This window comes from Trachypithecus francoisi, unplaced genomic scaffold (assembly GCF_009764315.1).
Source record: "Trachypithecus francoisi isolate TF-2019V2 unplaced genomic scaffold, Tfra_2.0 Lachesis_group9, whole genome shotgun sequence".
NCBI classification, from domain to species: Eukaryota; Metazoa; Chordata; class Mammalia; order Primates; family Cercopithecidae; genus Trachypithecus; species Trachypithecus francoisi.
The window spans coordinates 49,708,350-49,724,520 of NW_022681474.1; the positions used below are offsets into that span (position 1 = coordinate 49,708,350).

The following is a 16,171-nucleotide window of genomic DNA, read 5'->3' on the forward strand; positions in this document are numbered from 1 at the left end:
GAGCCTGGATGCTGCTCCACACAGTCATTAAGGGACCTAGGCTGAACGGAGGACCTCCAAGGTCACAGGCCAGGAAGAGTCTGGACAAGGAGAAATAGCTGTTAATAAATCAGCCCAGAAGTGACACACTTTATTCTCACTCATCTTCATTGGCTAGAGCTAGTCATTGAACCCCACCTAACTGCAAGGGCACTGGGAAATGTTTTCTTCCTAGAGAGCAGAGCCACAACTAAGTGGGATTGGTCGGATCGTGGTTATATATTGTGTGCGTACTGGGACAGTGCATGCTGAATACATGTTTTGGAATCTTTTTTTGTCCACGCTTTCTGCAAACCAATTTACCCTGATAATTAGGGAAGGGTCATGTATGCTTGTATAAGAAATGAGCAGCCGAGCATGGTGGGTGGCTCGTGCCTGTAATCCCAACACTTTGGGAGGCTGAGGCAGGTGGATCACCTGAGGTCGGGAGTTTGAGACCAGCCTGGCCCACATGGTGAAACCCCGTCTCTACTAAAAACACAAAAATTAGCCGGGTATGGTGGCACATGCCTGTAGTCCCAGCTACTCAGGAGGATGAGGCAGGAGAATCACTTGAACCTGGGAGATGTAAGTTGCAGTAAGCTATCATGCCACTGCACTCCAGCCTGGGCGACAGAGTGAGATTCTGTCTCAAAAAAAAAGAAAGAAATGAGCAAAAACTAAATATTCCCTTTCATGTTCATAGACCCTCCAAAATCAAGAAAATATTTCAAGGAAATGCCACATGGAGAGGACATGCAGGACAAGTGATGAGAATAATCCTGTTCTGAAAAACCCCCTGAAGACAAGTTTGGAAACCTGATTTCCAAACAGCACCTCTGACTGACTGTCTGGAAATCATCCTACCCCCTCTGAATCTTGCAACAGGCATCTCCAATTGGCGTCTTTCACCGCATCATGAGGCAGTAGCTCCTCTGAGTCACTTCCCAGTTGGGATTGGGTCTGCTCAACCCAGCCACTCTGCCTCTCCCACCCCACCAGCATCACCATTACCCACTGTTTTTCTGTTGTTGATTTTTTTTTTGTTTGTTTGTTTGTTTTGTTTTTCTGGTTTCTGTGGAACAGCCTGTTCCCTCATAGACGCGAATTCTCTCGCCACCATGACACTGGGCTAGGCAAAGCTCTCTCCTGCCTGCGGCACCTTGGTATTCTCAGCCTCACACCTGAGGGCATTTTTATTCTTTTCTATGCATTTTGTCCTTTTACTGGAACTTATCTTACCTGCTTCTCAAGTCAAGAGTGGTACCATAAGAAAACCATGCATTGTTTCTGCCAGCCCTAGCTCTAAGCAACTCCCATCTGAACCACTGCAAGGACCTCCCAACTACCCTCTCTACACCTAGGCATGCACTTTCTAATCTATTTTCTATACCAAAATACAACCAAAGCCACAGAGCACAGTGGTTAAAGGTGCAGCCTTCAGAATCACCCCAAGTTCTAGCTATTTTGCTTCTTTGAGCCTTCCTCTCTGCAAAGTAGAGATGACCATTAGACTTACCTCGTTCAATGGTTGTGATTGCTAAATGCAATAACGTGTAGGGTACTCAGCAAAGTTGCTACCACAGTACAAATGCTCCATATACTTTACCTATCATTATCATCATCTCCAACATCATTACCATTGCAGACCCCATATGCTTAGAATTGGCCCAGCTTCTCCTGGCAACTGGACAGAGAACAGTATGAACCACCATGGCTTCTTACACCACACTTTGAAAAAGGAAGTATTATCGCTCCAAGATCCTGCCCACAAGACCCACACTGGCATGTCAGTGAGACCGTGACCATCATTGTGGGCACCATCATAGCTGCATAATAACAGTTGGCCATTGGATTGCACAATATGGCACACAGAGCCACCTCTAGGGAGTCTGAAACTCCATGTCTGTGATTGAAGGTGAATTTGAGATTTGGGAAGAGCAAGTGGGTAACAATTATAGATCTAGGTGCTCAGAAATAGGGCAAACAAAACAATTGCGTGAACCCACAAACCTACACAGTGTCTGTAATGTGTAGTCCACTCCTGTGGCACTACATTTTATCTCAGAGATATAACTAATCTGTCTTGCCATCTGCAAAGCTTCCTGAATCCTTCTCTCCAGGATGAATAAATTTCTCGGCAAAACAAGGCCCAGGGGAAAGGTTTGAATCCATATAATAATATATCACTGCATTTGCCACAAACTCTTGATTCAACAGAACTGATTTTGTGCACTTAGTCCTTGCCCTGGGGATAGAACGTGAACAAGAGAGACATGGGGCCTGCTCTCATGGTCTTATCCTTTAGCAAGAGCGATAATAAACAGGTAAAGACATAAATAAGTAATAGACCTTCGGAGGATGGTAAGATCTACAGATAAAAATATAACAGGGTAATGAGCTAGAGAAGGTTAGAGAAAGAGAAGATTGCTGGGAAGATGGAAGGGGCTGCATGTGGCTACTGGGAAGATGAAAACATTTGTAATCCAGGTCTGTTGTGCATGGGACAAGGACACACAGAGTAGTATGGAGAAAGGACAAAGTGACATGTGCTGTCACCAAGAAGCTCCAGAAATGAGGTGTTATGTTCGAATCTACTGGGTGTCATCAAGGGTGACCCAGGTACGGAGCCTCTGGACTAGGGGAAAAAAGAGCCAGACAATTAGCCAAATTGGAGGCACCTCCTCCCAGGAGAGGGCCCTTTTGAGCAAGCTGCCAGTGGCTGTTCCCTACATTCAGAGATGCTGCTGCCTGAGCTGCCAGGTTTCACATGCACAGGGCTGGCCTGGAATCAAGAGGCCCTTCTTCTCGCGTTAAAGCGTAGCAGTCTGTTCTGTTCTCCTGTCATGTCATAAATAAAGGAGCCTTGATCTCATAAAATGGGCATCTCTGGCTTTGTTGTGAGTGAAGTGCCTGCAGACAGATGATTGTAGCTGCACAGGATAACTGAACATAGAGGAATGCGGCCACCTCAGTGTACCAGGGAGTGCTCTAGAGAGGAGTAGCCAGCAGCCTCCGGGGTGCTCCAGAAACCTACATGAAAACGAACAGGCCAGAACATCTGGTGAGGTCAGAGCTGAGTCTACGCACCTCAGAGCTTTTGTTCTTCCTGACTAATTGTGCTCCTGCTGGTGTCACAGATCAGACAGGAGGTGCCAGGGCCATGGGGTACAGGAAGTACAGGTTAACAAGAGCACATTCGCACACAAGCACAAGAAAAGCAATTAGGAAAGGCCAGCAGGCGATCGGCCTGGCCTTCAGCCTCTTCTCTCGCTGAAGGTTTCCCAAGGTCTGGGAAAGGTTTGCCTGTTTCCTGTGGACTGAATCACAGGCAGTTCTAAAGGCAGGGAGACCCCTGAAATGCCTGACTGAGATTCTGGGAGGAGATTCTTAAAAGTGAACGTCAGCATTAATAGCTCAGTGTGATTCTTTTCTCGGAAAAATGTTCACGAATTTCATTTTGCTCTCAAAAGGACCAATGGCCCCCCAAAAACTTTCAGAGACAGAGCTCTTACGACTTTACCATGCCAGATGTCATCCCAAGTCCAGGAACCATGTCTCAGGGGAGGAATCTTTTTACTGAAGGGCATGAAGAGGGGAAAGGACACTGGCCCTGGGTCCGGCATTGTGTCAGCTGCTTCACATCCAGCATCTAATGCAGTTGCCCCATCTAATGCTCAAGCGGTAAGGCTGCCTCAGTTTTCCCAATTAACAGATGAGAGGCCAAAGGTCCAAGTAGTTGGGCAGGTTGCCCAGGATGGGTGCATACACAGAAGATGGAACAACCCAGAGTGGTGTGATTCCAAACCATGCTTTCTCCATTGCATCACAATGATCTTTAAGATCTCCAGCAGAGTGGAGTGGGACTTCAGGGTAAGATCACATCAAGACATCAAGTCCAGACAGGCCAACCCCACACCAGTCACATGATCTCTGAAACAACTTTTCAAGAGCAGCATTGTGAATTCAACTCAATACTCTTCCATCAAACAAGGACAGAAAACTCCAAATGACTGTAAGACAAGAGCTCCCAGGAAACACATAATTCCAGAGCAGATTCTTCTTTTGAAGCTTCTGTGAATGAAATCTCATAATCAGGTGGGGCTTTGAGCCACCCTCTCCTTAAAGGTACCTTCTAGCCTTGTGGTTCTAGATTGGGTTCCTACTCAATGTAGGGATTTACTTTTTTATTATTATTATTTTATTTTATTTTATTTTTTTGAGATGGAGTCTCACTCTGTTGCCCAGACTGGAGTGCAGTGGTGTGTTTAGCCAGTACTCAGCCAGTACTGGGTTCACACCAGTTTCCTATCTCAGCCTCCAGAGTAACTGGGACTACAGGCATCCGCCACAATGCCCAGATAACTTTTGTATTTTTAGTAGAGACGGAGTTTCACCATGTTAGCCAGGATGGTCTCGATCTCCTGACCTCGTGGTCCGCCCGCCTCGGCCTCCCAAAGTGCTGGGATTACAGGCATGAGCCACTGCACTCAGCCAGTGTGGGGATTTTTTTAAACATGTAAGTGCCTGGATGGGTCAGTGAAAAACATTCCTGCTGGCATAAGATTCTAGCAAAATTAAGACCTTTAAGAGTATAGCTTTTATCTTATTCAAATCCCATTTTCACAGATGGGAGAAATGGGGCAGAACTGGCAAACAACCTATCCAATGTTGTACTATTTTTGGTGCCTAGAGTTGGTCAAGCTGGAAGTCAGATCTAGCTTTGACTTATTCAGTGGGAAGGACTTCTTCCTTTTTGCATGTGTTAGTTTCTCATACCATTTCCTGGCTCTGAGTGAAAGCTGGAGTGTCTTGTTTCACAGTTCAGTGTTACCTCTGCACTTACAACAAAGTACTATGAAAACAGCATGGCCTTGAAGTCCCAACAGTCTGGAATGAAGTTTTCTCTGCCAAGGCTGTCCACTGATTCGACCCTCAGTCTCTTCTTATAGGTAATGGGAAAAAATAATGTCTATGGCATAGGGTAGTTGTAAGGAGACAATGAGATCAAGCACACAGAGCACTTAATAGGTCCTCAGTGGATGATAGGTATCTCTTATAATATTCCAACATCAATTGTGACTGCGACTCAGCCGGCAGGGCCAGCTTGTAGTTTGTGACACTACACTGCTTGCCCCTGGTGGAATTCCTTGCCCTTGGGCTGGTCACATGTTCTTCCCTTGCCAGTTGCTCTTTAAGAGAAACCAATTTCACACTTCCAGATAGATCCACACTCCAAATTGTGTTTGTTTTAAAATAATGAATAGTGGCATTATTATCCTCACTGCTCTCCGGGGCACTCTGTGCTGAATGTATTTTGCATTAGTAGAGCTTCACCGCAGCAGATAAATGGGCCAGCGCCTGAGCTCAAATGCACAGAAGCAAGGAAGACCCACCCTGCCTGTCTCCCACCTCTCTCAGTGAAACCTTCCCAGGAGGCTTCAGATGCTTAGGGAAGCAGTTAAATGTTTCAGCAGCCAAGTCTGTCATCCTCCTGACTCTCAGATGACGTCCATAGTGAATGGAGCTGTTGAGGAAGCCGGAAAGGAAATGAAGCTGTGACAAATAGATTCTTGCATAAAAAAAACCAACAAAAATTTAACGTGTGCATTGAATGCCAGGTAAGCTCAAGATGCACAAATGAGATATGGTTATATCCAGGAATGTTAGCAATGAAGTCCCTGAACAGAGCAATCACAAGCCAGGGCAGTCCTGGTTCAGCCAAGTTGCTTTTCCTTTTGTGATCTGGAACAAGATGTTGCATCTCTTTGTTCTCTTGGTAGTGAGGATTATGTGAGGCTCACCATGAGGCTTCTGTTGCTTATTATTTTGCTTTTTTTTTTTTTTTTTTGAGACAGGAGTCTCGCTCTGTCACCCAGTCAGGAGTGCAGTGGCCGGATCTCAGCTCACTGCAAGCTCCGCCTCCCAGGTTTACGCCATTCTCCTGTCTCACCCTTCCGAATAGCTGGGACTACAGGCACCCACCACCTCGCCCGGCTAGTTTTTTGTATTTTTTTAGTAGAGACGGGGTTTCACCATGTTGGCCAAGATGGTCTCAATCTCTCAACCTCGTGACCCACCCGCCACGGCCTCCCAAAGTGCTGGGATTACAGGCGTGAACCACTGCACCCAGCCTTCTGTTGCTTTTAAGAGAGGAAATAGAGGCTCTTCTTCCTGCTTCCTAGTCCTTCCCCTTGGGTGGGTGAAGGTGGGAATCACCTACCATTCTCTGGTAGGACAGGCCTGCCCAGTATGTGTGGCCATATGCTGAGTTCAGGTCTCTGTGTTGGATGCCATCTTCCCCGTCACACTGAAAAGGAAGATTCGGCTGGGACAGGTCTGAGTCCATCATAAGGGTTGCAAAACAGAAAAGCCATTCAGTTAATGCTTCTGATGATACAGAGACTTCCAATGCACGCTTTTTGACCCACACATTTATGTTCAGTACAATAACACACAGTCATAGAGTTAACTCGGCTGGCTGAAGAAAGAAGACACCCATCACACAACTTTAAATGTGAAAGAAGTCAAAGCTTTTTATACATAAATGCCTTCTCCATCCCCACACCAGGCCTCCTGGAGCACCATCTTGTAATATCAGCTACACGAGATTTTTTTGTTTTGTTTTGTTTCTTTAATTCTGGGATTATATTGTACAATTTTATCTTTGCCTTATTTTTGTTGAAGACACTAACTTGTTTAAAGTAAGCATGTAATATCTATAAATTCTATGACCTTCTTTTCAATTTCTTTGTGTTTTTGATATATCAGGAACCTCAAAAATAGAAGTGCCTTGGATCTCTGACAACCTCTAGGGGGTCCCACGGGAGTGTGCCTCTCCTTCTTCCTCTCAATTGCATTCCCTAGCATCTGTCTCCTGTGAGAAATGCTTCCCATCTCTGGCATTCCACTCTACTGCATCCTGCGTGTGACCTCCCAGAACTGTGGAATGGAGTTCCAAGACACAGAGGTAGATTTTCAGATGGAGGTGGTCAGGGCAGATGGCCCGTCCAAGGTCAGGAATCTCCATAAATTCTGACGAACATTCTGTACTTATTCACCATAGTTGATCGGAACTATGGTAGGCATAAAGTGCTGCTTCGCTTGGCTTTTATCTCTGCACACATATTTCCTGGGAGGCCCTTGGAGGGAAAGGTGACTTGTCAATGGCATCTTCAGCAAATTTGATTGTTCTTGGATCCCCTTGTTAAATAACACCAGAATATCAGCTGGAGATCTCCAAATAGCCCCCACAGCCAGCAGAGTGCCAACTATAACATGATCAACATTTTGCATCTATTCAAAATTCCCAATAAAAGGCCCACCCAGGCCGGGCGCAGTGGCTCAAGCCTGTAATCCCAGCACTTTGAGAGGCCGAGGCGGGCGGATCAAGAGGTCAGGAGATCGAGACCATCCTGGCTAACATGGTGAAACCCCGTCTCTACTAAAAAATACAAAAAAACTAGCCAGACGAGATCCGGCACCTGTAGTCGCAGCTACTCGGGAGGCTGAGGCAGGAGAATGGCGTAAACCCGGGAGGCGGATCTTGCAGTGAGCCGAGATCCGGCCACCACACTCCAGCCTGGGCGACAGAGCGAGACTCCGTCTCAAAAAAATAAAAATAGAGAGGGTGGAGCAAGATGGCTGAATAGGAACAGCTCCAGTCTCCAACTCCCAGCGCAAGTGACACAGAAGACCGGTGATTTCTGCATTTTCAACTGAGGTACTGGGGTCATCTCACTAGGGAGTGCCAGACAATCAGTGCTGGTCAGCTGCTGCAGCCTGACCAGCGAGAGCTGAAGCAGGGCGAGGCATCGCCTCACCAGGAAAGTGCAAGGGGGAAGGGAATCCCTTTTCCTAGCCAGGGGAACTGAGACACACAACACCTGGGAAATCGGGTAACTCCCACCCCAATACCGCGCTTTAAGCAAACGGGCACACCAGAAGAATATATCCCTCACCTGGCCGGGAGGGTCCCATGCCCACGGAGCCTCCCTCATTGCTAACACAGCAGTCTGTGGCGATCTAACCGCAAGGCAGCAGCGAGGCTGGGGGAGGGGTGCCCGCCATTGCAGAGGCTTAAGTAGGTAAACAAAGCCTCTGGGAAGCTGGAACTGGGTGGAGCTCACAGCAGCTCAAGGAAACCTGCCTGTCTCTGTAGACTCCACCTCTGGGGGCAGGGCTCAGCAAAAAAAACAACAGGGGGAGCAGCAGAGGCCTGAGCAGACGCAAAAGACTCTGTCTGACAGCTTTGAAGAGAGCAGTGGATCTCCCAACACGGAGGTTGAGATCTGAGAAGGGACAGATTGCCTGCTCAAGTGGGTCCCTGACCCCTGAGTAGCCTAACTGGGAGACATCCCCCACTAGGGGCAGTCTGACACCCCACACCTCACAGGGTGGAGTACACCCCTGAGAGGAAGCTTCCAAAGTAAGAATCAGACAGGTACACTCGCTGTTCAGCAATATTCTATCTTCTGCAACCTCTGCTGCTGATACCCAGGCGAACAGGGTCTGGAGTGGATCTCAAGCAATCTCCAACAGACCTATAGCTGAGGGTCCTGACTGTCAGAAGGAAAACTATCAAACAGGAAGGACACCTATACCAAAACCCCATCAGTACATCACCATCGTCAAAGACCAGAGACAGATAAAACCACAAAGATGGGGAAAAAGCAGGGCAGAAAAGCTGGAAATTCAAAAAATAAGAGTGCGTCTCCCCCTGCAAAGGAGCACAGCCCATCGCCAGCAACGGATCGAAGCTGGTCAGAGAATGACTTTGATGAGAGGAGAGAAGAAGGCTTCAGTCCATCAAACTTCTCAGAGCTAAAGGAGGAATGACGTACCCAGTGCAAAGAAACTAAAAATCTTGAAAAAAAGCGTAGAAGAATTGACAGCTAGACTAATTAATGCAGAGAAGGTCATAAACGAAATGACAGAGATGAAAACCATGACACGAGAAATACGTGACAAATCCACAAGCTTCAGTAACCGACTCGATCAACTGGAAGAAAGAGTATCAGTGATTGAGGATCAAATGAATGAAATGAAGTGAGAAGAGAAACCAAAAGAAAAAAGAAGACAAAGAAATGAACAAAGCCTGCAAAAAGTATGGGATTATGTAAAAAGACCAAATCTACGTCTGATTGGGGTGCCTGAAAGTGAGGGGGAAAATGGAACCAACTTGGAAAACACTCTTCAGGATATCATCCAGGAGAACTTCCCCAACCTAGTAGGGCAGGCCAACATTCAAATTCAGGAAATACAGAGAACGCCACAAAGATACTCCCCCAGAAGAGCAACTCCAAGACACATAATTGCCAGATTCACCAAAGTTGAAATGAAGGAAAAAATCTTAAGGGCAGCCAGAGAGAAAGGTCGGGTTACCCACAAAGGGAAGCCCATCAGACTAACAGCAGATCTCTCGGCAGAAACTCTACAAGCCAGAAGAGAGTGGGGGCCAATATTCAATGTTGTTAAAGAGAAGAATTTTAAACCCAGAATTTCATATCCAGCCAAACTAAGTTTCATAAGTGAAGGAGAAATAAAATCCTTTACAGATAAGCAAATGCTTAGAGATTTTGTCACCACCAGGCCTGCCTTACAAGAGACCCTGAAGGAAGCCCTAAACATGGAAAGGAACAACCAGTACCAGCCATTGCAAAAACATGCCAAAATGTAAAGACCATCGAGGCTAGGAAGAAACTGCATCAACTAACGAGCAAAATAACCAGTTAATATCATAATGACAGGATCAAGTTCACACATAACAATATTAACCTTAAATGTTAATGGACTAAATGTTCCAAGTAAAAGACACAGACTGGCAAACTGGATAAAGAGTCAAGACCCATCAGTCTGCTGTATTCAGGAGACCCATCTCACATGCAGAGACGTACATAGGCTCAAAATAAAGGGATGGAGGAAGATCTACCAAGCAAATGGAGAACAAAAAAAAGCAGGGGTTGCAATCCTAGTCTCTGATAAAATAGACTTTAAACCATCAAAGATCAAAAGAGACAAAGAAGGCCATTACATAATGGTAAAGGGATCAATTCAACAGGAAGAGCTAACTATCCTAAATATATATGTACCTAATACAGGAGCACCCAAATTCATAAAGCAAGTCCTTAGAGACTTACAAAGAGACTTAGACTACCATACAATAATAATGGGAGACTTCAACACTCCACTGTCAACATTAGACTGATCAATGAGAAAGAAAGTTAACAAGGATATCCAGGAGTTGAACTCATCTCTGCACCAAGCAGACCTAATAGACATCTATAGAACTCTCCAACCCAAATCAACAGAATATACATTCTTCTCAGCACCACATCGCACTTATTCCAAAATTGACCATATAATTGGAAGTAAAGCACTCCTCAGCAAATGTCAAAGAACAGAAATTATATCAAACTGTCTCTCAGACCACAGTGCAATCAAACTAGAACTCAGGACTAAGAAACTCAATCAAAACTGCTCAACTACATGGAAACTGAACAACCGGCTCCTGAATGACTACTGGGTACATAATGAAATGAATGCAGAAATAAAGATGTTCTTTGAAACCAATGAGAAAAAAGATACAACATACCAGAATCTCTGGGACACATTTAAAGCAGTGTGTAGAGGGAAATTTTTAGCACTAAATGCCCACAAGAGAAAGCAGGAAAGATCTAAAATGGACACTCTAACATCACAATTAAAAGAACTAGAGAGGCAAGAGCAAACACATTCAAAAGCTAGCAGAAGGCAAGAAATAACTAAGATCAGAGCAGAACTGAAGGAGATAGAGACACAAAAAACCCTCCAAAAAATCAATGAATCCAGGAGTTGGTTTTTTGAAAAGATCAACAAAATTGACAGACCGCTAGCAAGACTAATAAAGAAGAAAAGAGAGAGGAATCAAATAGATGCAATAAAAAATGATAAAGGGGATATCACCACCAACCCCACAGAATACAAACTACCATCAGAGAATACTATAAACACCTCTATGCAAATCAACTAGAAAATCTAGAAGAAATGGATAATTCCTGGACACTTACACTCTCCCAAGACTAAACCAGGAAGAAGTTGAATCCCTGAATAGACCAATAGCAGGCTCTGAAATTGAGGCAACAATTAATAGCCTACCCACCAAAAAAAGTCCAGGACCAGATGGATTCACAGCTGAATTCTACCAGAGGTACAAGGAGGAGCTGGTACCATTCCTTCTGAAACTATTCCAATCATTAGAAAAAGAGGGAATCCTCCCTAACTCATTTTATGAGGCCAACATCATCCTGATACCAAAGCCTGGCAGAGACACAACAAAAAAAGAGAATTTTAGACCAATATCCCTGATGAACATCGATGCAAAAATCCTCAATAAAAGACTGGCAAACCGGATTCAGCAGCACATCAAAAAGCTTATCCACCATGATCAAGTGGGCTTCATCCCTGGGATGCAAGGCTGGTTCAACATTCGCAAATCAATAAACATAATCCAGCATATAAACAGAACCAAAGTCAAGAACCACATGATTATCTCAATAGATGCAGAAAAGGCTTTTGACAAAATTCAACAGCCCTTCATGCTAAAAACGCTCAATAAATTCGGTATTGTTGGAACACATCTCAAAATAATAAGAGCTATTTATGACAAACCCACAGCTAATATCATAGTGAATGGGCAAAAACTGGAAAAATTCCCTTTGAAAACTGGTACAAGACAGGGATGCCCTCCTCACCACTCCTATTCAACATAGTGTTGGAAGTTCTGGCTAGGGCAATCAGGCAAGAGAAAGAAATAACGGGTATTCAGTTAGGAAAAGAAGAAGTCAAATTGTCCCTGTTTGCAGATGACATGATTGTATATTTAGAAAACCCCATTGTCTCAGCCCAAAAGCTCTTTAAGCTGATTAGCACCTTCAGCAAAGTCTCAGGATACAAAATTAATGTGCAAAAATCACAAGCATTCTTATACACCAGTAACAGACAAACAGAGAGCCAAATCAGGAATGAACTTCCATTCACAATTGCTTCAAAGAGAATCAAATACCTAGGAATCCAACTTACTAGGGATGTCAAGGACCTCTTCAAGGAGAACTACAAACCACTGCTCAGTGAAATAAAAGAGGACACAAACAAATGGAAGAACATACCATGCTCATGGATAGGAAGAATCAATATTGTGAAAATGGCCATACTGCCCAAGATTATTTCTAGATTCAATGCCATCCCCATCAAGCTACCAATGAGTTTCTTCACAGAATTGGAAAAAACGGCTTTAAAGTTCATATGGAACCAAAAAAGAGCCCGCATTGCCAAGACAATCCTAAGTCAAAAGGACAAAGCTGGAGGTGTCACGCTACCTGACTTCAAACTATACTACAAGGCTACAGTAACCAAAACAGCATGGTACTGGTACCAAAACAGAGATATAGACCAATGGAACAGAACAGAGTCCTCAGAAATAATACCACACATCTACAGCCATCTGATCTTTGACAAACCTGAGAGAAACAAGAAATGGGGAAAGGATTCCCTATTTAATAAATGGTGCTGGGAATTGGCTAGCCATAAGTAGAAAGCTGAAACTGGATCCTTTCCTTACTCCTTATACGAAAATTAATTCAAGATGGATTAGAGACTTAAATGTTAGACCTAATACCATAAAAACCCTAGAAGAAAACCTAGGTAATACCATTCAGGACATAGGCATGCGCAAGGACTTCATGTCTAAAACACCAAAAGCAACACGAGCAAAAGCCAGAATTGACAAATGGGATCTAATTAAACTAAAGAGCTTCTGCACAGCAAAAGAAACTACCATCAGAGTGAACAGGCAACCTACAGAATGGGAGAAAATTTTTGCAATCTACTCATCTGACAAAGGGCTAATATCCAGAATCTACAAAGAACTCAAACAAATATACAAGAAAAAAACAAACAACCCCATCAAAAAGTTGGCAAAGGATATGAACAGACATTTCTCAAAAGAAGACATTCATACAGCCAACAGACACATGAAAAAATGCTCATCATCACTCACCATCAGAGAAATGCAAATCAAAACCACAATGAGATACCAATCTCACACCAGTTAGAATGGCAATCATTAAAAAATCAGGAAACAACAGTTGTTGGAGAGGATGTGGAGAAATAGGAACACTTTTACACTGTTGGTGGGATTGTAAACTAGTTCAACCATTATGGAAAACAGTATGGCAATTCCTCAAGGATCTAGAACTAGATGTACCATATGACCCAGCCATCCCAATACTGGGCATATACCCAAAGGATTATAAATTATTCTACTACAAAGACACATGCACACGTATGTTTATTGCAGCACTATTCACAATAGCAAAGGCTTGGAATCAACCCAAATGTCCATCTGTGACAGACTGGATTAAGAAAATGTGGCACATATACACCATGGAATACTATGCAGCCATAAAAAAGGATGAGTTTGCGACCTTTGTAGGGACATGGATGCAGCTGGAAACCATCTTTCTTAGCAAACTATCACAAGAACAGAAAACCAAAGACCGCATATTCTCACTCATAGGTGGGAACTGAACAATGAGATCACTTGGACTCGGGAAGGGGAACATCACACATTGGGGCCTATCATGGGGAGGGGGGAGGGGAGAGGGATTGCATTGGGAAGTTATACATGATATAAATGATGAATTGATGGGTGCTGACGAGTTGAATGGCGCAGCACACCAACATGGCACAAATATACATATGTAACAAACCTGCATGTTATACACATGTACCCTAGAACTTAAAGTATAATAAAAAATAAAAAGAAAAAAAGAAAGAAAAACTTCAAACTTTAGCAAATCTTGTATTAGTCACTAGTTAATAAAAATTGCACTTCATTAGTAAAAAAAAAAAAAAAAAAAAAAACACTATTCACTTTCCTCCCAGCCTCCATCTACAATGCAAATATGAATTAATCAGGAATTAAGCCTCTAGAAATGGGACTTGGGTTGGAGGGGATAAATTATCAAAGGAAGGGTAAGATATCTAAATAACTAACAGTCCTTCAGAATGTTAAACACAATAGAAGATTTCATTTTAGCCATTGCCCTGCTTGCAAATAGGAAGCAGAACAGCAGATAACAGTTCAAATCAGACAGGCATCAGGTTCAGCAGTGCACCTGCAGACTTCATCCGTTCTAGTTCCATCATTGTACTAATAAAAAAATCTGAGCATGGCAATGTTGAAATTCAGTTGCAAGAATATTCATTGAAGGAATTATCAGAACCCAAGAAAGACTTTCGCAATGACGAAAAAAAGAAGCAAAGTGTGTGTATACACACACATACACAAACACACACACACTATATATATATACCTGCAATAATTATTTTCACACCTAAATCAGCCAACTATTGAGACCCCTGATATAAAGAAAATAAAAGAAACTCAACTTCTAAAATAAAGCTACCAGAAAAATATCAGCAAAGCAGTTTTCCAGAGCAAAGTAAGTGGATGTTGCTTCAGTATATTGATTGATATAAAATCCAAACTATTGACTTATGTGTAATTAACAAAAGAGTTTAATTAATCTGCTGATTGAAAATGTCATCAATCTGATTCAAGTGAATTTGAATTCAAAGATAATATCATTATGAGTATTATGCACAAGTAATTTCATTTAATTAATCATAAAACTTGTTCTCACATATGCCTTTAGCTTCAATAAATCATAAATAGATGACAAATTTTCTTTCTAGAAGAAAATTTAAAAAATAAATAAATAAATAAAAATAAAATAAATAAATAAATAAATAAAAATAAATAAATAAAAGACCCACCCACCAAGCGGAGGGATTCTGAGGATGCAGAACAGAGCTTCTACTGGCCTCTGCCTTAATTCTCATCTGTCCCATGTCAAACATCAGTGCACAGAAACAGAGCTACATCCACCCAGTGAGACCCATGAGCCAGAAGCTTTGGGCTGATGATGTGTCCTTGAGCGTCTTGCCTTTAATTTACTTTCCTTTACGTGTGGCTCCTGGGCTGTGAGATGCTTCTTGATGCCAGTGTCTTGACTCATATACTGAGATTATCTCTGCCTGAGCATCTCCCTCAAGTCTGTTCTGTTCTGCAATAGCTGGAGACCGAAGGTGAGGCAGGTTTCTCCACTTCCTCAGTCTCAGCAGTGAGACATGACTCAGGGTCCCTCATGCAATCTTGAGCCGGGGGCTGGCCAAACACTGCGTGCCAATTTGAATACAGGAGCCCAGGGTCCCTTCAGGACTGTTATCCACCCTTTCATTTTTGCTGAGAATCTCTCCCTTCAGTCATCACAGACTCTAACACACAAGATTTAGATGAAATTTGAAGAGAGAAGTCAAAGCTTTTCATATATAAATGCCTTCTCCATCCCCACACCAAGCCTCTAACTCTCTCTGTGTTGTGCCATCTTTCTGGAGAGGCAGTGAAGGGATACATTACTCCCACATTAGCCTACAATACCCACTAGTAGACCCTGTATACCAGTAGGAGTGATAACAACAGATTCCTCTAACTCGTTGCTCTCAAATACCAGCAAGCCTCAGAATCACAAGTGGGCCCTCCTGCCTCAGAGATTCTGATTCCATACACTGGGGTTGGGCTTAAGAATCTGCATCTCTTAAAAGTTCCCAAGTAGCCCTAATGCTGCTGGTCCAGGCTCACACAAGAACTACCACTGGGATTCACTTCAGGACAGCATTGCACCACACATCGAAAGCCATCGAGGGCTAACCCATCTCTCTCCATTTCAGACTACTTTCATTGTGATTCTTTCCAGAGACTTTGGCCTTCCACTGCAACAACTCATCAGAAATGCTACTTACTTGCCCCAGTGCCATGTCCTAGGACCTCTCTCAACTACTTTTCTCTTCCCTATAAATAATAGCAGCATGGTCTGCAGAGCTGAAGTGGAATGGGCAGCTTTATGTGCCAGGCTGAGGGAGTGTTCTTCCTGGGGAGCTGCTTATCCACAGTCTGTCTCAGCCAAGAGCTGGGGTTCCACTTTCCCAGAGATCTGGTTGTTTCACTTACTCAGCAGCCTCTTGCCTTGTCTAGTCTTGTTTCCCAGATAAGCTGCCTTTTCTGGACTGCCATTCAAATACTGCCATGCTCTCTCAGTCCCAGAAAGAATCA

General features: G+C 43.6%; 1 long non-coding RNA gene across 3 annotated transcripts in view; it reads left to right on the forward strand.

Moving 5' to 3' along the window:
- The first annotated feature begins 3,885 nt into the window (after nt 1–3,885).
- LOC117082135 overlaps nt 3,886–16,171 on the forward strand; it is a 34,479-nt gene continuing 22,193 nt past the window's right edge. Inside the window, exons 1-4 of one of the 3 annotated variants that reach the window (XR_004436485.1) lie at nt 3,886–4,146; nt 4,842–4,970; nt 5,348–5,639; nt 6,790–6,988. This is a non-coding gene — a long non-coding RNA (uncharacterized LOC117082135). Of the gene's footprint in view, nt 4,147–4,841; nt 4,971–5,344; nt 5,640–6,789; nt 6,989–16,171 lie in introns of all 3 variants that reach the window. The other 2 variants (XR_004436484.1, XR_004436483.1) reach the window with 2 other exon arrangements.